The 23,521-nt window shown below is 43.3% G+C and overlaps 1 protein-coding gene across 1 annotated transcript in view; it reads left to right on the top strand.

Moving 5' to 3' along the window:
• TNFAIP8 (TNF alpha induced protein 8) overlaps nt 1–23,521 on the top strand; it is a 155,574-nt gene that overhangs the window by 90,105 nt on the left and 41,948 nt on the right. The window lies entirely within an intron of this gene.

The raw sequence follows: 23,521 nt of genomic DNA, 5'->3' as shown, positions 1-23,521 counted from the left end.
GCATTCCTAATCATGGGGATAAATGTCCAGGGTCCTCCGTATATCCTGGTTCCATTATCAGAAATGGAACCTTGGGTTGGACAAAAGATTTGGCTGTTCAGTAATAGCATAGTATGTAAGACCTTGACCTCAATTAGCCCTTAATTAACTCATTGTCTAGGTAGGGAAACTAAGGCACATAGAGCCTCAGTGTCTTACCCAAGTCTTTTCTTTCTGTACTTATGCTAATGTGGGAAAAGCTCTGCATGAGCAGCAGACTAGATTTTTTAGTGTTTTTTATTAATGGCATTTGTTAAGCACTTACAGTATGCCAGGCACTGTTCTAAGTGCTGGGGTAGATACAAGGAAATCAGGTTGGACACAGTCCATGTCCCTCATAAGGACCCTCAAGAGGCTCACATCTTAAGCTCCATTTTACAAATGAGTTAACTGAGGCACAGAGAAGTAAAGTGACTTGCCCAAGGTCACAGCAGACAACTGGCAGAGCTTGGATTTGCACCTTGGTCCTTCTGACTCTCAGGCCCGTGCTCTATTAGGCCACATTCCTTTTGCCACAATACTGAGGGTGTAATAATAATTATGACATTTGTTAAGAACTTACTATGTGCCAGGCACTGTACTAAGTGTTGGGGTGCTTACAAGCCAATTGGGTTGGACACAGTCCCTGTCCCACATGGGGCTCACAGTCTTAATCCCCATTTTACAGATGAGGTAACTGAGACACTGAAGTGAAGTGACTTGCCCACTGCCACACAACAGACAAGTGGTGGAGCTGAGATTAGAACCCATGATCTCTGACTCCCAGGCCCATGCTCTATCCCCTTAGCCATGCTGAGTGAAAGAAGGGCTTATGTACTGAGCTCTCAATCAGGCAATCAATTAATATTTATTGAGCACTTGCTGTAGGCACAGCACTGAACTAAGCACTTGGGAGAGTGGATTACAGCAGAATTGGTAGACACATTCCCTGCCCACAAGGAGCTTACAGTCTAGAGGGGGAGACAGGTATTAACATGAATTACGGATATGCACACAGGTGCTGTGGATCTGAGGGTGGAGTGAATATCAAGTGCTTAAAGGTACAAATCCAAGTGCAAGAGTGATGCAGAAGGGAGGGGGAATATGGGGGAAGAGGGCTGAGTCAGGGAAGGCCCCTCGGAAGAGATGTGATGTTTTAGGATGTGTTTGACGTTAGGGAGAGTGGTGGTCTGTCGGATTTGAAGGGGAAGGAAGTTCCGGGCCAGAGGGAGGTTGGTGACCAAATAGACGTGATCAAGGAACAGTGAGCAGGTTGGAGTTAGAGGAGTGAAGCATGTGGGCTGGATTGTAGGAGATCAGTAAGGTAATAATAATAATTATTATTATGGTATTTGTTAAGCACTTACTATGTGCCAGGCATTATACTAAGTGCTGGGATGGATACAAGCAAATTGGGTCTCTTGTCCCACTTGGGGCTCACAATCTCAATCCCCATCTTACAGATGAGGTAACTGAGTCACAGAGAAGTTAAGTGACTTGCCCATGCTCTATCCAGTATGCCGAGATGATTTAAAGGTGTTTCTGTTTGATGCAGAGGTAGAAGGGCAACCCTCGGAGGTTTATGGGGAGTGGGGAGACATGGATTGAACTTATTTTTCAGAAAAATGATTCAGGCAGCAGTGTGAAGTCTGGACGGGAGTGGGGAGGGACAGAAAGCAGGGAGGTCAGCGAGGAGGCTGATGCAGTTATCAAAGCAGGAGGTGAGAAGTGCTTGGATCAGTGTGCTAGGAGTTTGGATGGAATGGAAAGAGCAGATTCTAGAGATATGGTGAAGGTAGAATTATCAAAATTTGGTGACAGGTTGAATATGTAGATTGAATGAAAGTAATTAATGAAGGTTGATGCCAAGGTTACGGGTTTATGAGACAGGAAGAATGGTGGTGCTGTCTACAGTGATGGGAAAGTTGGAGGACAGGGTTTGGGTGGGAAGATGAGTAATTCTGTCATCCAGAGACCAGAAAGATGGGATGGTCAATAGACAGTCTTTAAATATGCAAATATAATTTATGTTTAATTAAGCCTTGCCTAATATAATCACTACTGCCCCTCTGCAAGAACACTTAACATGCGCACAGGAGAAATCCATCTTGGCGCAGTTTTGAAATCAATTGGATGTAAAATGGATAGTGTGAATTAACTTCTGTAGTGCACTTTAAAAGGTATAAGATTTTAACAGCTTGAGCATTTGTTTTACTTTTACATCATCTTGATGCTTTAATCGGCCTTACAGGGTAGTAGAGTAATTAAAGAGGCAACTACCTGCCCCTGGTTCAGCAGTTGAAGAAAAGGACATTCCTTGTTTTTCCTGTAATAAAATGGGTAATTTGAGAACAACTGTAATTCTCCCCAACCCCAGGACAAACGTCTGATGAGAAGTCACAGCTTAGTGAAAGGTAGCTCTTGGCTTCTGTTCTCACAAGAAGACTAAATTGATTTGGACAGAGAGAAGTTGGAAGTCCCTCCTTATTTATTTAAAAAACAAAAAATTAGCGTTACAAACAGCAAGGGTCCACAAGATTCTCTTTTGCCATTTGGCATGCTTGACCCTTTCTTTTCTTTTGTGTCTTGTTGGGTCAGTACTTGTGAAGAATAAAATCCCCTGGGCATGGAATAGAGCCGATGGGATCCATGTTGGGTTTTTGCTTTCTGCTTAGGTTGTTTTCATTATCCATCGTTGTGTCAATTATCTCCAGTCCCTGCAGATTTTTTTTCGTGAATTGTGCACAGCTTCAGGCACTGTGTAGAGTAAATCAGCAATTCATTGCAGGCAGGGGAAAGTCACAGGGACTGAAACTAAGCCCCTTGACAAATATGGTAGACATCTGGACTTCAGCTTATGAATATGCTTTTGGGGAGGGGACACCACATCAATAAGAACGTAGCAGATCCAGTAAACAGATATTTTGCAAAAGCAGAAACAATGAACATCTGTTTAGAAAAAATCTGATTGAGATTGTCATCTCCCTAGATCTGTTGTATTGTTCTATTGTACTCACTCAAGCTCTAAGTACAGTGCTCTGCACGCAGTAAGCGCTCAATCAATACGACCGACTGATCGACTAGAAGTGGAACTGGAGCTAGCAGCAGGAGAAGCAGGTCTGAAAAGAAATTCCGGTCCGGGGCATTGTCTCTCTATTGCTGAATTGTACTTTCCAAGTGCTTAGTACAGTACTTTCCAAGCACTCAATAAATACGAATTCCTGCCTCCGTGGGTATGATGATGATGATGGCAGTGGCTGAAATTTCTATTCTTCTCTCTTCCAGCCACTGCTGTGCCACTACACACTGTAGACATTGGTTTGGGGGAGTGTGTGTGTGATGGTATCATGTATAGCTGACTGGGGGAGGAAGTAGGCAATAGATGGCTGAAATGAAAGTCGTTTGGGTTCTTACCTTTGTCCGTTTCTTTCTATCTGCAGATGAAGCTCAGGCAGTTTCACTGGAGGGTTGTTGTTTTTCTTTTTTCTTGTTTTCCTTTTTCCACTGGTTAAACTTAACCATTTAGCAATAGAGGAGTGAATTGTTTTTATTTTATAAACTCTTGGTTTTATGACTTTGTCTAATGCTGAGGCCAGGAAGAGCTTGATTAATCATTATAGACCTTCCATATTTAATTAAATGTTGAATACTGGATGAATGTGCCCAGAGAGATCTGGTTGACAGAGAGCCACTTTACGTTGGGGTTGAAGGAATAATTGTGTCTAATTCAATTTAATCTTAGATTTTTATTCCCTTGTCTCTTGTTGAGAATTCAATTATCTGTTGATTGCTGAAAAATGAAAGCAGCAAACAGACTGTACCAGCATGGAAGGCTCCTAGCTGGGAGACTTAGTTTGAACCAATAGCATGATTTAGCTGCCTTCACTAATCAGCATCTTTTCAACTACACTTATAAACCTTGGTAGATGCCAAGTCATTGGCACAGGTGGCTGCAGATAGAGTTTTTGTCATCAAAGGGACCAGTCTAATTACATATAAATCATTTCCATTGCTGTCTTCTAGGGGAATTCCCGATCTCTAAGATGATTCTAACCAGATATCTGGTCCCAAATTTTCCTTCCTTCCGTTATGACCCAAGGACCCTTGATGGAGGAAAGGCAATGTTCCAAATAAATAATAAAGGGCAACCGAACGGCCGTGGCCTAGCGGAAAGAGCATGGGCTTGGGAGTCAGATTGCCTGGGTTCTAATCCTGGCTTCACCACTTGCCTGATCTTGGACAAGTCACTTGACTTTTCTGTGCCTCATCTGTAAAGTTAAATTTGAAATTATCTACCTGTTCTCCTTACCCTTAGGCCGTGAGCCCCATGTGGGACAGAAACTGTGCCTGACATGATTATCGTGTAGCTACTCCAACCTTTAGCACAGTGCTTGGCCCATAGTGCTTAACAAGTGCAGTTATCATTATTATTATTGTCAGCTGTGTGACTTTGGGCAAGTCACTTAACTTCTCTGTGCCTGTTACCTCATCTGTAAAAATGAGGATTAAGACTGTGAGCCCCACGTGGTACAACCTGATCACCTTGCATCCCCCCCAGCTCTTAGAACAGTGCTTTTCACCTAGTAAGTGCTTAACAAATGCCATCATCATCATCATTATTATTATCAGCTTTTAATATCCAGGAATTAATCTTTAAACACCTGCACTTCCCACGGAAGAGCCATACTTCAGCATTTGACAAACACATCTGCTTTTGGCGATCAGTCAAATCAAATTCTAGATGGGGGGAGAAAAGTGAAATAAAAGTTGTCAAACTTAAGTAGTCCTTTTTGAGAGAAAAGTATATTCTGGGATTATCTTGCAGAGGTGATCTATCAGTCCCTCTAGACTCTAAGCTCATTGTGGGCAGGGACTGTTTCTGCTTATTGTTACATTGTACTCTCCCAAGCGCTTAGTACAGTGCTCTGCACAAAGTAAGTGCTCAAATACGATTGGACAAATGTCTCATGGGCAGCTGCAGTGATGAACAGAAAGATATCTGGGGAATTGCACCATAAAGTTTGAATCGAGGCAGTGCATTTGGATCAACCCTGGAGTAAGGAACGTTAAAGTCACCCATACTAGGAGGAGAAATGGTGATGCCACTTGAAGAAAACGTGTAGGAATGCCTTTAGTAGCAGAGTTGGCATGCTGTAGGTGGTCATAAAAGGGTGCTCTGCCCCTTTCTATTTTCCCTGTTGCTTGGGGGGGAAGAGGAAAATTGGAAGGGGTGGCAGGTTCCCAGGTCTCTATGTTCAGTTACCAAACCACCACTGCACAGCTGACAGCAGCATACTAAAAAAAAAAGTGCTAAAAGGATGGGTTGCCCGGTTCTCTCAGGTTGAGAATGATTGGAGTCATGCCCCAGATGCCAAAATGCCTAGGTTTAGGCTCAGCAAAACTCCCACAAAAGGAAAAGGCTGTTTATTCAATCCACTCAATTGATGTTTCCTTATAGTGGCTTTAGTTCAGTATTGGGAAAACTGGTCTCTGTGAAGGGGTTTGAAAGGCCCAACCCTGCAAAACTCAAATTGGATGCAGTAGGTCTTTGTTAGTGATGAAGCTCTTTGTTCTGCTCCCCCTGTTTAGAGGGATGTTGAAAGAAAATCATTGCCTCTGTTCCTCTTGTAAATGAGAACATTTGCATCTTGAAATTATATTTTCTTTTTGACTCCTTTTTGACACATTTTCTTTTTACTTTTGGTATCCTTGCTAGATTTATGGATTGCTGTAGATCGCTTAGGCTCAAAATGCTCCACACTTATGTGTGGGTTTGCCTTGGAGGTGGTAGAGGACAGCATGATTGCATGTCTCCTTAAATGGGCCATATTGGATGGAAATATTATTCATTTATTCAACATATCATCACTGTTTGACTTTATCAACCCCCCCTTGCTGATATGCAGGCTGTTTTCAGCCTCTTTTACCTTGACCATAGGAAACTAGAACACACAATCTGAATTCCTTAGTACATTCAAATTGGTCTGTTGAAATGTAATTTAGCTTGAGAGAGCTAAATGACTAGCTCATATTACCCTTGCAAGAGTATGCTCTATAGACATTTCAAATGCACCCAGTTGAGATTAGGCAGGACTAGCTCTAGTGGGAAGAGAAATTGGGAAATGCATCCATTTTGTTTTTATTTTTGAGACGCCCTAAGAATCATGACTGTTAAAAGTTGTCTGAAACTCTTGCCTAAAGTGTGTGTTTTGGGGGTCTGACGTTTTCATAATTCAGCTTTTATAACTTGGTTCATTCAAGGGGAAACAACTTCTGATCCAGATCCATCCTTGCTTTTTGCACAAAGCAGTCTTTCTTTTTCACTAGAAAGCCTCACGTACATGTTTAGATAGATTCCGCCTTAGTTCCCCGTTCACTTCCAGCTGAGTTTATATCTTTCTAGCCTTGGCAAAAGTAGACCTCAGAACTAAAAGGACGTATCATTCCCACCTCTATAATCTGCCAAATTTGACTTGCCCTTCTGAGCTCCTCCCATCCCTTATAGTAAGTGGCCAATCAACAGAAATGTTAATATTCAGATGCTCCATCCAGTTTTTTTTAAAAAGCTCCATAATAATAATAATGATGGTATTTGTTAAGTGCTTACTATGTGCCAAGCACTGTTCGAAGCACTGGGGTGGGGGGGGGATACAAGGTAATCAGGTTGTTCCACGTGGGGTTTACAGTCTTAATCCCCATTTTGCAGATGAGGTAACTGAGGCCCAGAGAAGTTGTGACTTGCCCAAAGACACACAGCTGACAAGTGGCAGAACTGGGATTAGACTACACTTAGAATAAGCAAAACCACTAAAATGAGCGGCTGATTTTTTTTTAAATGGTATTTATCAAGTGCCAACTACGTGCCAACCACCTTACTAAATGCTGGGGTAGGTAAAAGCTGATCATGTTGGACACGACTTTAATCCCCATTTTACAGATGCAGTAACTGAGGCCTAGAGAAGCTTAAAGTCACACAGCAGACAAGTGGAAGAGCCGGGACTAGAACCCAAGTCCTTCTGACTCCCAGGCCCTTGCTTTATCCACTAGGCCACGCTTCTTCTCTATGCAACCTAAGGCCATATTTGAACCTATCACTGTGTATTTCTTCAGGATTTCACATTTTATTCCAAAGCCAGAGTCAGGTTCGAATTACAGACGGTGTCCCTGAAACATGAGGATTACGTTCTTGAAGTACCCCACGTTAAGGAAAACCTCCATTGTAGCTGTCACACCACGTCTGATGCCACATGCAACCGTTTCCTCTAACTTCACGCTGTGTTCTATCCAGACAGACGTGTGTTGTCAGAGGAGCGGTCTCTAACTCTCCAACAGCGTTCTGTCCAAAGCACATGGGGAAAACATGCATTATGGAAAAATCGAGTGAACTCAGATTCTGAGACGTGTTTTTGACTGTTTCCCGACCTGTGTATTAAGGGGAAAGGAGATGGTCACCGTGGGGATCAGGGCTCACTTGCTCCTGGATTTGGCACAATAATAGAGAACAGATGTGCGACTAATACTGTAAAGTTACATAACTCTGGCTCATGTTTCATTGGAGTGCATTGCAAGCATTTAACTTGTAGCCAAGGCGGCAAACCTGAGCAATGTCTCCAGCGTCGTGATGAAAATTCAATATATGACTAAGTGATATTTGTGAAACATTCATGGGATTTTTGTGCTTCCCCCACCCCTTCTGACTGCAGCATGGTTCAGTGGAAAGAGCATGGGCTTTGTAGTTAGAGATCATGAGTTCAAATCCTGGCTCTGCCAATTGTCAGCTGTTTGACTTTGGGCAAGTCACTTCACTTCTCTGTGCCTCAGTTACCTCATCTGTAAAATGGGGATTAAGACTGTGAACCCCCTGTGGGACAGCCTGATCACCTTGTAACCTCCCCAGTGCTTAGAACAGTGCTTTGCACATAGTAAGCACTTAATAAATGCCATCATTATTATTATTATAAGAAGCCATGGGTGCAGTTTGGGGGACAGGTAAAAGCTGGGAATTATTTATATAGATTATCTCCTCGCAGATATATATTTTTGCAATAAGAAATACCAAGAGCCAATAGTTGTACAGAAGACCATTTTTACTACTATTAGAACCCGCTGAAATATTATTTCTTGTCCTATGTGTTTACCCCTGCTAGAACATTCCAGGCATAATTTGGGCTTTGGCTTTCTTCCCTGAAGGACTTTTCATTCTCTGTTCACCTCTACTCCAATCTCATTTTTATATCACAGCAAAGAAAGGAACCTTTCCTTCACTGAATTACTTCTATCAATATACTGGCTGCAGCAAAGAACAGGACTGGTTTCTAGCCCACCTGAGGATCCTGAAAACAGACCTACATTTTAGAGGCCTCCAGAGGTTCAAAGGCTTTGGGCCTTAATCCATGTTGCCTGTGGCAAAGTGAACAGTGAACACCTATCCCTAAAGAGTTCTAGTTAGAGGATGTTCCCAAGTCAGAGAAACCTCATGGGCTAATTCACCCCACTCCCAATGAGACCGGATGCCCAACATTTCTATTCACCAACTTGCAGATAACATCATTTTTTTTTTCTTTTAATGTGGATTAAATATGTTCGGCTTGTTTTCCCTCCTATTCTGAGGACACCTATTCTGAGGTCAACTCAGGGTGAATGTGCCATAAACCTGAACTCAGTGGCAATCTGTGTATTTCTAAGATCTGTTCCTTATGCTGTCCCTCAACTGAATTGATAAGCCCTTCCAAAGAAAGGAGAACTGACCCCATTGCTTTTTGGTCAAAACACCTGAAATTAATTACAAGAGTGGGATTAAAGTTAATATATGTTTAGAAGCAGCTTTTGAGCTAGTTATTTTATTTTCCCTACTCCAGCAGATGGGTAACACAGAGACTGATCACACCATTTCTCCAAACATCCTTTTTGCCTCTGTCAGAGACAGAAAACCTAACTAGAAGGAAGGATCATTGCTCTGATATGGAAATGACATTTTTCAACATCCGTTGTTTTCAAAAAATAATCACTCGCTAGTTAAACAGAGGGATTGAGCCCAGGACTCATTGGCTCTAAGACCTTTGGCGTGACACTTTAACAAGCAGCACCTCCCCCCAGTTCTCCAAATTCTGGTTAGGGCTTGAATGTTACCAGGTGGAAGTACTGCTAATGAAGTGTTCCTCGTAAACCTACAAGGAACTACCTGCAAATTTCTTGACAGGAGAAACATCTGAAGAAAACTGAAAATGCACGAATGCATATAGATATGCCCTAAAACTTGATACGCAGCACATGCAAAATGCAGCAGGTATTATTTCAGAAGATTTTCTGGTACTGATGAATAGTCCCAAATCTCTAGGGTACGACTGTCAGTAAGTCAACTGTATTTATTGAGCACCTATTGTGTGCAGAGCACTGTACTAAGTGATTGGGAGAGTACAATATAACGGTATAACAGACACATAATAATAATAATGGCATTTATTAAGTGCTTATTATGTGCAAAGCACTGTTCTAAACACATAACAGACACATTCCCTGCCAACAACAAGCTTCTGCATGGATCTGTAGAATTCTTTCATCTTTGGTATATGAATAACTGCTGAGGCTGTGAAACATTTCATTAAACAGATCTGAAGATCAAATAAATCAGTCAATTGTATTTATCGAGTGCTTACTGTGGGAAGAGCACTGTACTAAGAGCTTGGGAGAGTACAGTGTAACAGAGTTGGTAGACACGTTCCCTGTCAAGCAGCATGGTCCAGTGGAAAGAGCATGAACTGGGAGTCAGAAGGACCTGAGTTCTAATCCTGGTTCCACCACTTGTCTGCTGTGTGACCTTGGGCAAGTCAACTAACTTCCCTTTGCCTCAGTTACCTCATCTATAAAATGGGGGAAAGATTGAGCCTCATGTGGGACAGGGACTGTGTCCGACCTGATTAGCTTGTATCTACCTCAGTGCTCAGTAAAATGCCTGGCACATAGTAAGCACTAAACAAATACCATAAAAACAGCAAATAAAATATTTATCTTAAAGGAGTCTTGATAGTATAGATTTAAAGGTCTTGATATTTTAGATTTAGAGCTCTTGCCAGCTCTGTCCTTAGCAGAGGAGGATTTATTGAAGGTTCAGCTTCTATAGCTAAATCAGAAGTACCAGTGGCATTGCGAGTTGCTTCTTCTTCAAGCGACATCTCCATTACTTTGGCAGATCCAAGGCTTAGTGCAACAACAGGGTCATGTTGAAAAATGGACTGGAGGGAGGATTGTGAGACAGCTGCAGTCAGCAGACACAATCTTGGGGGATGTTACAACGTTGAGCACAAAGACTTCTAAGAAAGCCCAAACGAATAGGTTTAGGGACATTGGGGAGAGCAGAAGAGGCAAAAAACGGGTAAATGGGAGGGCACCACAAACTCTACTGGGTAAATCACTTTAAAATTTTTTTCTTACCTATAATTTTACATTTTCAGATTTAGCCAAATCTCACTTGATTGGAAATTGAAAGAATGATTCGGTATATTGATAGGCAAGAAGAGTAGAAGGATACCGATGTGTCCACGTGGTGCATATTATGTTATATGCATAATAATGGCATTTGTTAAGTGCTTACTGTGTGCCAGGCACTGTACTTAGCACTGGGTTGGATACAGGCAAATTGGATTGGACAGTCCCTGTCCCACGTGGGACTCACAGTCTCAAAACCTGTTTTACAGAGGAGATAACTGAGGCACCGAGAAGTGAAGTGACTTGCCCAAGGTCATGCAACAGACAAGTGGCAGAACCGGGATTAAAACCCATGACCTTCTGACTCCCAGGCCCGTGCTCTATCCACTATGCCATGCTACTTATACATATTATGTTAACATATAATAATAATGATGGCATTTATTAAGCGCTTACTACGTGCAAAGCACTATTCTAAGCATTGGGGAAGTTACAAGGTGATCAGATTGTCCCACGGGGGGCCCACAGTCTTAATCCCCATTTTACAGACGAGGTAACTGAGGCACAGAGAAGTTGCGACTTGCCCAAAGTCACACAGCTGACAATTGGTGGAGGGGAATTTGAACCCATGACCTCTGACGCCAAAGCCCGTGCTCTTTCCTACTGAGCCACGCTGTTTCTCAAATATGCATATTTCCATGGCTTTAGTTTAGTTTTGTTTTTATTCGTTCAAAGTTCCTGAACGTAAACTGAGAAAAATTAGCCCATCACGCAGACCACTTCATTTCCAGGTCTGCTCGACTTTTAACTTGTGTGAGTGAGCGTAAAACACTCACTAGGGGGCGAACTGTTCATTCATCTAACCGTAATGTTAAAAAGAATCAGCCTTTCAGAGAGGTCGGATTCATTCATTCAATCGTAGTTTTTGAGCGCTTACTGTGTGCAGAGCACTGTACTAAGCGCTTGGGAAGTACAAGTTGGCAACATATAGAGACGGTCCCTACTCAACAGTGGGCTCACAATCTAGAAGGGGGAAACAGAGAACAAAACCAAACATATTAACAAAATAAAATAAATAGAATAAATATGTACAAATAAAATAAACAAATAGTGATAAATACGTACAAACATATATACATATATACAGGTGCTGTGGGGAGGGGAAGGAGGGGGAGAGGAAGGAGGGGGCTCAGTCTGGGAAGGCCTCCTGGAGGAGGTGAGCTCTCAGTAGGGCCTTGAAGGGAGGAACAGAGCTAGCTTGGTGGATCAGTCAATCAATCAATCAATCGCATTTATTGAGTGCTTACTGTGTGCAGAGCACTGTACTAAGCGCTTGGGAAGTACAAGTTGGCAACATATAGAGACAGTCCCTACCCAACAGTGGGCTCACAGTCTAGAAGGGGGAGACAGAGAACAAAACCAAACATATTAACAAAATAAAATAAATAGAATAGATATGTACAAGTAAAATAAATAGAGTAATAAATATGTACAAACATATATACATATATACGGGTGCTGTGGGGAAGGGAAGGAGGTAAGACGGTGGGGATGGAGAGGGGGGCGAGAGGGAGAGGAAGGAGGGGGCTCAGTCTGGGAAGGCCTCCTGGAGGAGGTGAGCTCTCAGTAGGGCCTTGAAGGGAGGAAGAGAGCTAGCTTGGCGGATGTGGGGAGGGAGGGCATTCCAGGCCAGGGGGATGACGTGGGCCGGGGGTCGACGGCGGGACAGGTGAGAAGGAGGCACGGTGAGGAGATTAGTGGCAGAGGAGCGGAGGGTGCGGGCTGGGTTGAAGGAGAGAAGGGAGGTGAGGTAGGAGGGGGCAATATGATGGAGAGCCTTGAAGCCGAGGGTGAGGAGTTTCTGCCTGATGCGCAGATTGATTGGTAGCCACTGGAGATTTTTGAGGAGGGGAGTAACATGCCCAGAGTGTTTCTGGACAAAGACAATCCGGGCAGCAGCATGAAGTATGGATTGAAGTGGGGAGAGACACAAGGATGGGAGATCAGAGAGAAGGCTGTTGCAGTAGTCCAGACGGGATAGGATGAGAGCTTGAACGAGCAGGGTAGCGGTTTGGATGGAGAGGAAAGGGCGGATCTTGGCAATGTTGTGGAGCTGAGACCGGCAGGTTTTGGTGACGGCTTGGATGTGAGGGGTGAATGAGAGAGTGGAGTCGAGGATGACACCAAGGTTGCGGGCTTGTGACACGGGAAGGATGGTAGTGCCGTCAACAGTGATGGGAAAGTCAGTGAGAGGGCAGGGTTTGGGAGGGAAGACAAGGAGTTCAGTCTTGGACATGTTGAGTTTTAGGTGGAGGGCAGACATCCAGATGGAGATGTCCTGAAGGCAGGAGGAGATGCGAGCCTGGAGGGAGGGGGAGAGAGCAGGGGCAGAGATGTAGATTTGGGTGTCATCAGCATAGAGATGATAGTTGAAAGTGGATGTGCTGCGGAGGGAGGGCATTCCAGGCCTGGGGGATGATGTGGGCCAGGGGTCGACGGCAGGACAGGTGAGAATGAGGCACGGTGAGGAGATTAGTGGCAGAGGAGCGGAGGGTGTGGGCTCTGTTCTTTAGAGTAAAGGGCCTCAGCTTTTAGATTGGAGAATTTTCCTCGGCTGAATTCTGACCATTCGTGGTCAGATACTTGGTCAAAAGTCATCATGCCTTCATGAGGGAGCTTCTTTTTCAGTCAGTACAAAAAACGGTATGCCTTATCAGGGAGCCCAACCAGTAATTTATCCAGCCCTAGCCCTACCTACCTGACATAATGGGAGAGAGTGGCAGTTGAAGAAAAAAGGACACTGGTTTGTTAACGCCCGGGCTACTAAGATCCAGGCCAGAGTGACAAATTTTAGGGGTTGACAGATGGATAGGATATGCATTTTTAGGATTTTATCCAACTTCTATTCCCAGAAATGTTTGAAATTAGGTTTAAATCCAACCTTCAACCCAAAGATTCATTTGTTCAAACATTTTGTTAATTTTTCTTTATTTCAACTGCCAAAATGGACGCGAGTCAATTGAAGTTGACAGTGCATTTGCATGACAAATTATTATTTCCACCATCCTCAGTAGAATGGTCATGGATTTTGGAATGTGACATCTGGAAGAGTCAGTCATTTTAAAATGCTTTCGGAACTTCCCCCCACTCTCCCCCCCGGGGGATTTCCCTTCTCCCCAGTCCCTAGTGGGTCTGGAATTTCCTGGTGTAACTGGCATTTTCTCTTGCGTGAATGTCATCATTTTCATTTCAACATAGCATCCTCACCTCAAACCTAATTTGCATATTGTTAAGTTTTGGAATGATGTCTGAATCCAATACCCTAAATTAAGTAAGCTTGCCTCAGTATTGCTTCACGTGCCAAGAGTTGGGTAGCTGTGATGTTGAGTGTTTGTTTAAGCCATTTACAAACACTAGAGAAGGAGAAATATTGCCCAAGAAACGCTTGCCAAGCATATGTTCTCGTATGTGAATCATATAGATGCTAAAGGAAAACTTCAAACTGAACAAATTTAAACCTGATCCTTACCCAAATTAAAAATAGTTTTTAATTCTGAAAATCTGTAGCCCACCAGGGTGGCTCCTTGTGCTTCCCTGGTTCCTTTGACTTGAGCTCAGAGGTGCCTCTCCAACATCCAAGCTAGCACGCATGATTTCACTTATTTTTTTCACTTGCTTTCCCTCTCTCCTTTCCCCTCTCCACTCCCCTCACTTTTAGACAGCCAGGCTGGGGAGTGGAAGTGTGGGCTAATGGAAAGCGCAGCCTTCTAGCATGTTACTAATCTCGGGGCTGGAGGAGAGAGGCTGAAGATTAATGGGGGCCAAGGGCATAAAAAGAGCAAATGGCTTACTAAGTTATGGGTGATATTTCTGGCTTTTTGGTTGGAGACTGGGTAGAAGAAGGTATTGACCGCCCTTGAACCAACATGCTAAGGACTGATGAAGATTTTCTGAATATGATTTTGTCTATATGTGACATTAACTTGTCTCTACGTTTAAATGCCTTTCGGGTTGGACCGTGTCTTCTGTTTTCTTCCCCCCATCCCACAGTTCCTGTAGTCAGCCAGTCAGGTGTATTTATTGAGCACTTACTATGTGCAGAACACTGTACTAAGCGCTTGGGAGAGGACAATATAACAATAAACAGACACATTCCCTTGTATTGAATTGAGTGGAAGGAGAAATGCAAGAGATTCCCAAAGAAGTGCTTGTGTCTTTGAATGATCTGAGTGTGTTTCCAAGGAGTTACTTTCCCTGTATCAATCAACCAGTTGTATTTAGAGAAGCAGTGTGGCCTAGTGGCACGAGAGTGGGTTTGAGAGTTAGAGGACGTTGGTTCTATTTCTGGCTCTGCCACTTGTCTGCTGTGTGACCTTGGGCAAGTCACTTCACTTCGCTGTGCCCCAGTTCTCATGTGTAAAGTGGGGATTAAGACTGGGAGCCCCATGTGGGACAACCTGATTACTTTGTATCTATCTACCCCAGTGCTTAGAACAGTGCTAGGCACATAGTAGCACTTAATAAATACCATCATCATCATTATTATTATTATTTATTGAGCACCTGCTGCGTGCAGAACACTGTATTTAGCTCTTGGGAGAGTACAATATAGCAGTAGAACAGAGTTGGTAGACACAGTATACAGCCTAGAGGGGGAGACAGACATTAATATAAATAAATAAATTACGGATATGGACATAAGGGATGTGGGGCTGAGGAAGTGGTGAATAAAGAGAGTAAATCCAAATGCAAGGACTCTGTTTTCTTCTCAGGAATGATAGTTCTGGCTCTGACTTCTAGGATTTATATTACTTGAAATAGAGGCGAGATCATCCTATGATCCATAGTCAGCTTTGAGCTGTAGCCTGAATTTTAGATGTTTTTATGGTGTGTCCTTCTTTCTGCTTAATTCACATTAGAAATCTAAGTACTCTAGGAGCTTCGGAAATAAGTTATCATAGTAAGAGATATAAAGGATTGATTCTAATACTTTTCTGTTTTTATCCATTTAAGGCTTTGTGGCCTAAGGGTCAGAGGCATACAGAAGAGTTTTAACACAGTGGGGCTAGTTCATTGTTTCAGATGACTTCCCTCTCAGTGCCTAGGGTTTAAAATATATTTCATCACATAATTGCCCCACTTTTTTGCAACCCCAAATCAGGGAAGGGGCTATTACTTGGGTCATATAAGAACTAAAGCCTAGCAATAAGGGGAGCGGGAGAAAAAAGAAGAAAAAAAAACAGGGGGAAAGTACAGAAAAGGAAAAGAAAGGTTTAAGAAGGTACTCGGGGACTGCTTCTCATAGTTCTATTGTACTCTCCCAAATGCTGCTTAGGGTAGATATGCAATGATTTATGGTAACTCTCCCTCCCCTCCACCCAGCAGCCCAGCCCACTTGCCACCAGAGACTAAGTATGGTCTCCGCCCGGGGTGGCCTGCCACACCAGAGTTCCATGAAGAAACACCCTCTCCAGTGTGGCTTAGCAGAAAGAGCATGGGCCTGGGTGTCAGAGGTTCTGGGTTCTAGTCCTGGATCTGCCACTTGTCTGCTGTGTGACCCTGGGCAAGTCACTTCACTTCTCAGCGAAGTGAGAAGCAGTGTGGCTTAATGGAAAAAGCACGGGCTTGGGAGTCAGACAGAGGTCGTGGGTTCGAATCCCAACTCCGCCTCTTGTCAGCTGTGGCACTTTGGGCATGTCACTTCTCTGTGCCTCAGTTGCCTCATCTGTAAAATGGGGATTAAGACTGTGAGCCCCACATGGGACAGCCTCATTACTTTGTATCTACCCCAGTGCTTAGAACAGTGCTTGGCACATAGTAAGCGCTTAACAAATACCATAATTATTATTCTCTGATCCTCAGTTACCTCATCTATAAAATGGAGAATAAGATTTTGAGTCCCATGTGGGACAGGGACTGTTTCCCCCCATCCCCACCCCAGTGCTTAGTATATTGCCTGGCACATAGTAAGTGCTTAACAAATATCACAAATATTATTATCTGCAGCATTATTGTGCTCAGTCCTTTCTCTTCTTCCTAGTGCATCTTTAATGCATTCTGACTCTTCTTATCTTTTTTCTCCAGTGTGCGTGTGCCTGTTTCAAAGACAGTCCCTGGCACAGGCCTGTATCTGTAACGTTAGCATGTTTCGACTCTTTTCTTCCTACCTGGCACGGGACTGTCAGTGCTTACAAAAGTAATCTTTTGTTTCTTCCTCAAAATTCGGGAGAGAGGAATTATGCAGAGAAGCAATTATGTGAGCAAATAGAGTCCTTTCCCTATAATTCCACCCCGTTGTCAGAAGCTTTGTGGGGTAAGGTTGGGAGATAGTATCAGAATTCAAAATGACCATAGTCAGAAATAAATGATGAAATTCAATTGGAACAAAAAATAAACTACACAAATCCAAGATGAGGGAGGACTGACTTTATGGAAGAAAAATGTTAGGGATTTATAGTGGATAAGGAGCTGATGGAACATAAAATTTGTGAGGTAACTCATTAACTTAGTACTGGTAAGGCTAAGTAATCAAGGCCAGTTTTGAACTCCGCAACCTAAGAGGGACATGGAGAACTGGCAAAGAGTTCAGAAGAAAGCCGTAGAGAATCAAAGCTTTGGAAAGTAAAATTGAAGAGAAAATGTTAATGGAACAGGGACTGTTTGGTCTGGGTAAAAGAAGATTGAGGGGCGATTGAGTAATTGTTTTCAAATGTATAAAGGACTTCTACGGGCCAGCCAGCCCTCTGTCCCCCCTGGGGATATTACAAGTGAAAATGGTCTCAAATTGCAGCAGGATGGATTTAGGTTAGACATAAAAGAAGAATTTCCATACTAAAAGGAGTTGGAATCTCTGCCTTCAGAGATCTTTAAAATAAGTTAATTGAAAATATGCCTGGAATGTTTTAGGAGTTTTCCTTCCTGAAAGCAAGGAGAGAGACTAGTTGACCCCTCAAGATCTCTTTTTAGCATGGAAATAGCACGGAAATATATGAAATAGCAGTATTAAATTACCTCAGAAATAGGTTAAAACCTCCCCCAAATTCCAAAATGGTTTAACCCCCATTTAAATGGTGGGATTCAAGTGTTTTTCCCCAGTCAATCAATTTTATTTATTTTAATGTCTGCCTTCCCCTTTCAACTGTAAGCTCCTTGTGGGCAGGGAACATTTCTATCAACTCTTATATTGTACTCTCCCAAGCGCTTAGTACAGTGCTCTGCACATGGTAAGCACTCAATCGATACCATACCATTGATTGAGCACCTATTGTGTGCAGAGCACCTTATATTTTCTAGACTGTGAGCCCGTTTTTGGGTAGGGATTGTCTCTGCTGCTGAATTGTACTTTCCAAGCGCTTAGTACAGTGCTGTGCACACAGTAACCGCTCAATAAATGCGATTGAATGAATGAATACTAAGTGCTTGACCAATGCTTATGAACAGTTCAGTCTGGCCCCAGATGTTCACCGTCAGATTGAATATATATTTATGTATGCATATGGGAGAAAGCAGTGTGGCTTAGTGGAAAGAGCATGGGCTGGGGGTCAGAGGTCATGGGTACTAATCCTGGCTCTGCCACTTGTCAACTGTGTGACTTTGGGCAAGTCACTTCACTTCTCTGTGTCTGTTACCTCATCTGTAAAATGGGAATTAAGACTGTGAGCCCCACATGGGACAACCTGATAACCTTGTATCTGCCCCAGCGCTTAGAACAGTGCTTGGCACATAGTAAGCACTTAACACATACCATCATTATTATATATAGAAAGACAGCCTTAACACTGGCTATTAAGTTTTTAGTCCCTTTGAGCTGTTTACCCAGCAGAGCCAAACACATGATTTCAGCGGCCCAGAAATGAATTATCGAGCTGGTGGAGTCGAGCAGGGTCTACTGAGTCAATCCATCCATTGATCAATGGTATTGATTGAGCGCTTACCATGTGCAGAGCACTGTACTAAACGCTTGGAAGAGTACAGTGCAACAGAGTTGGTAGGCACAGACCTCGCCCACAATGAGCTCACAGTCTAGAGTCTTAAGGAAATGGCAGTGGTTTGGCAAATCTTTGTGGGTAGGCAGGGAATTTACCCTTCACTACTCTTTGCCTGAGTCATAGGTCTGCTTAGAGTAGTCCTTTCCCTTTATGAGAATGCCTTCTTTAATGCAGTCTTTCTTGAAACCAGATCTGTGGTGTCCATGTAGATCAGAGGAGTCTTCCAAGGTGACCTCTGGGCTGCATTTGAATACAAAATAGCCTTTTCATTGTTTCACCTGGGATCCTGATGAATGTCTGTGGCTGGGCTCTCTGCGGAAAGGGACTCTCAATTGAATTGAGAGCCTGACATTTCCCACCTTTCATTCAGCAGTTGCTCTCCTTGAAGATCTTGAGGAATGCAGACAAGAGTGCGAAAATGAACTCAGTCATTAAAGCACCAGGCAGCATACCTTTGGTGTTTGTGCCTTGGAATTTTTGGTGTGTGGATTTGCGTAATCGTCACCTGGAAAGGTCTTAACATGGGGCCTCAAATTATAGACCAGAACAAGATGGCTTATCTTCACAGAACACTGCTTGCAGTGAGAAGGCCCCAGGCATAGCTAAAGGGATGATTAATGCATAGTTTTCTCCAGCTTCTCTTGAGGGTATGGGAGAAAGGGTGAGCTTGGGGGGCAGATGTGGGGGGAGGAGGAATGATAGTGAGACTAGTGCTTTCAGCCCGGAATGATTCATTGTGTAGAGCAGGAAAGAGCCTTCCTGCCCGCCCCCTCTCTGTTGAGGCCTTTCTTTTCATCCAAGTGAATTACTTTATTGCTGGGTTGGGCCCTCACTTCAATCCTGAAACATATTTCAGAGAATAAATCTGAGGGTACTGAATTTTTAGTGATTGACTGCTAGTCCCTGAGGATGTGGAAGAAAATCAGTCTTTAATCTGTGGCTTCCAGAAAATCAACACGCCATATTTAGTTACCAGGTGAATTTACCGGAGATTTTGTGCTTCTGATATGATACAAAAAATCTTTATGAACTTCCAGAACCTCATCTCTTCCTCCATCTATTCCACACTGTTCATCATTTTGTGTATTGCCACAAAACAGAAAAACTTATGCTTAGGTCTTTAAGGGAACCGTCTACCATCTCTATTTTATATTGTACTCTGTTAATTCTGCTGTATTGTACTCTTAGTACAGTGCTCTGCACATAGTAAGTGCTCAATAAATCCGATTGATAGTGCTTAGTACAGTGCTCTGCACTCAATAAGCACTCAATGAATGTGATTGATTGCTACAAGCCCCAAGAAGAAATGATTTAATATCTATTCAAACCAATTATGCCGACCTTTAGTCCCACTTTTGGGTGAGCTTTCAAAGATGATGTTGAAGATTTTTAAAATTGTCCATTAAGCAGTTAGTTCTGCATTCGGCTTCACACAAAAGCAAGTTCTTTTGTCTAGTACCAGTGTGTCTACCATCTCTGTTCTGTTGTTATATTGTACTCTCCCAAACGCTAAGTACAGTGCTCTGCACACAGTAAGTGCTCAATAAATACGATCCATTGATTGATAACTCCTTTTAAAAAGACACAGTCAGATGAGGCTATTTACAGTAAACTTGTGCATTCTAGGCATTCATTTCTCTCAACTCACATTAAAAAAGTTTGATTCTTTCCTGCCAGATATGCTTAATGACTTTTAATGGTGCAGTAATTAGGAGGTGAGTTGACAGGTTGATTGAGAAAGCCACACACCCAAAAGTGAGAAGCTGTTTCTCCACCTACTTGTAACTCATAATAATGTACATCTCCCCCACTAGACTGTAAGGTCCTTGAGGGCAGGGATCTTGTCTATGATACTCTCTCAAGTGCTTAGTTACTATGCACATAGTAAGCACCCAATACCACTGACTGATTGATCTTACGGTAACATTAGGTGACAATGCAATATTTTGGCCAAATGATCACATTGTCTTTCAAACACCAGCTACCCTTCACAGCACCATGGACAGGTTTCAGATGGGGACTTGAAGGCTCTATGACTCGCCCAAGGTCACACAGTAAAATCTGTGCCCGAGCAGAGAACAGAACTCAATTGTCTTGACTTCATTTGTCAGTTGTGCTCTTGAGTCTACGCCCTGTTTTCAAATCTCATTCGGATTAGCATTTATAGGTGATTCATCGGGTTACCTGAGAGAATCAATCCAAAGGAGGTGATGTGATCCATCCATCGACTCTGTCCTTCCACATGATCAGGCTGCAATAGCTCTAACATTTTACACGGTGAAATTGGCATTTTTATTATGACGTTTTGCCCTTGGGCCTTACGGATGTTTTAGAAAATCTGGATGGGTAAGGCAGATCATGGCCTAATGGAAAGAGCACAGGTTTGGTATTGGAAGAACTGTGTTCTTATCCCAGCTCTGTCACTTGCCTGTTGTGGGACCTTGGGCAAGTCACTTGGGGAGAGTAATTTTCTGGTGAATTTGAGGAGGGAGGGCATTAGAGGCCAGAGGTAGGATGTGGATCAGGGGTTGTCGACAAGACAGGTGAGATCGAGGCGCAGTGAGAAGATTAGCGCCAGAGGAGCGGAGTGTGTGAGCTAGGTTGTAGGAGAGAAGTGAGGTGAGGTAGGAGGGGAAAAGGTGATGGAGTGCTTTAAAACCAATGGTGAGGAGTTTTTATCTGAAATCGAAGTGGTTAGGCAACCACTGGAGATTTTTGAGGAGGTGGGGTGAGGTGCCCTGAATGTTGCTGTAGAAAGATAATCCGGGCAGCAGAGAGAAGTATGGACTTGAGTGGGGAGAGTCAGGAGGTTGGGAGGTCAGAAAGGAGGCTGATGCAGTAATCTAGGTGGGATAGGATGAGTGATTGTACTAGCGTGGTAGCAGTTTGGATGGAGAGGAAAGGTCGGATTTTAGCAATGTTGTGAAGGTGAGACTGATAGGATTTGATGACAGATTGGAAATGTGGGTTGAATGAGAGAGAGGAGTCAAGGATAACGCCAAGGATACGGGCTTGTGAAATGGGAAGGATGGTGAGGCCATCTACAGTGACAGGAAAGTCTGGGAGAGGACAGGGTTTGGGTGGGAAGATAAGGAGCTCAGTTTTGGACATGTTAAGGTTGAGATGAAGGTAGGACATCCAAGTAGAGATGTCTTGGAGGCAGGAGGAAGGGAGAGAGATCAGGGGAGGAGATGTAGATTTGGAATCATCCTCATAGTGATGGTAGTTGAAGCCATGGGAAGCGAATGAGTTCTCCAAGGGATTGAGTGTAGATGGAGAGTAGAAGGGGCCTGAGAACTGAACCTTGAGGGACCCCCAAAGTTAGGGGGTGGGAGGCAGAGGAAGAGCCCGCGAAGGAGAGTTCAGTACAGTATGGTACAGACTTGGTTGACATGTTCCCTGCCCACAAAGAATTTACAGTCTAGCATAATATTCGCAGACACATGATCTATATCCTACAAAGTAGCATTGATGCTGTAATATAGCACTGTCTGTCTGCTATCGTTCTGTAGAAAATGAAGACCAAATGCCTTTAGAATCTGCGGATCAGGCACAGGGTTTGGGTTGGGGGTGGAGAGGAGGGTAAGAGAGTGCTTTGCAAGATAATAGAAAGAACAAAACTAAAACCAATGGGCACAGATAGATGGCTTCTTTCACAATCAGTAAAATGCCCATCTAAGCACTGGGGGAGATACAAGTTATTCCATTTGGACACAGTCCCTGTCCCACATTGACCTCACACCCTTAATCCCCATTTTCCCCTTTTTAATACATTTAAAAACGTACCCATCTTGTATAAAACAATTACATCTCATCCGGGTTCTAATCCCAACTCCGTGACTGGTCTGCTGTGTGACCTTGGGCAAGTTACTTCACTTCTCTGGGCCTCAGTTACCTCATCTGTCACAAAATGGGGATTAATCATAATAATTGTGGTATTTTAAGCATCTACTATGTGCCAGGCACTGTACTAAGCGCAGGGGTGGATACAAGCAAATCATGTTGGACACAGTCCCTGTCCCACGTGGGGCTCACAGTCTCAATCCCCATTTTACAGATGAGGGAACTGAGGCACAGAGAAGTGAAATGACTTGCCCAAGGTCACACAGCAGACCAGTTGCTGAGTCGGCATTAGAACCCATAACCAATGAATTAAGAGTTAAGATTAAGTTCATTCATTCATTTAATCATATTTATTGAGCTCTGACTCTGTGCAGAGCACTGCATTAAGCACTTAATAATTACAGTATTTGTTAAGGATTTACTATGTGGCAAGCACTGTACTAAGCACTAGTGTAGATACAAGGTAATCAGGTTATCCCACGTGGGACTCACAGTCTTAACCCCCATTTTTACAGTGTCAATCCCCATTTTACAGATGAGGTAACTGAGGCACAGAGAAGTGAAGTGACTTGCCCCAAATCACAGAGGTGATAAGTGGCAGAGTGGGGATTCGAACCCACGATCTCTGGCTCCCAAGCCCGAGCTCTTTCCACCAAGCCACGTTGCTTCTCAATTAAGATTACGAGTGTGAGCCCAATGTGGGACAGGGAATATGTCCAGCTGGAATAACTTGTATCTCCCCCAGTGCTTAGAACAGTGCTTGACACATAGTAAGTGCTTAACAAGTACCATAATTATTATTATATCAAGTCAAATGTTGAATTGGAAAGTACCATTTAGGTTGAAGCAGAGTGTCCCAGTGGCTAGGGCACGGGCCTGGGGGTCAGAAGGACCTAGGTTCTAATCCCAGCTCTACCACTTTTCTGCTGTGTGACTTTGGGCAAGTCACTTTGCTTCTCTGTGCCTCAGTTCCCTCATCTGTAAAATACAAATTAATAATAATAATAATGATGGCATTTGTTAAGCATTTACTATGTGCAAAGCACTGTTCTAAGACTGTGAGCCCCATGTGGTGCCGGGACTGTCCAACCTGATTAGCTCATATCCACCCTGGAGGCTTAGTATAGTGCTTGGCACATAGTAAGCACTTAAGTACCATACCAAAAAAGTTGTCTCAAACTCCTTTTTCTGGTCAGTGAACTAATCATGTTGCAACAAGAGTTAACTTTGGCCGAGGCCTTTTTGCT

The sequence above is a fragment of the Tachyglossus aculeatus genome, chromosome X4, assembly GCF_015852505.1.
Source record: "Tachyglossus aculeatus isolate mTacAcu1 chromosome X4, mTacAcu1.pri, whole genome shotgun sequence".
In the NCBI taxonomy this organism is placed as follows: Eukaryota; Metazoa; Chordata; class Mammalia; order Monotremata; family Tachyglossidae; genus Tachyglossus; species Tachyglossus aculeatus.
The sequence above is the reverse complement of the archived record's forward strand: the minus strand, read 5'-3'. Positions and strand labels throughout refer to the sequence as shown.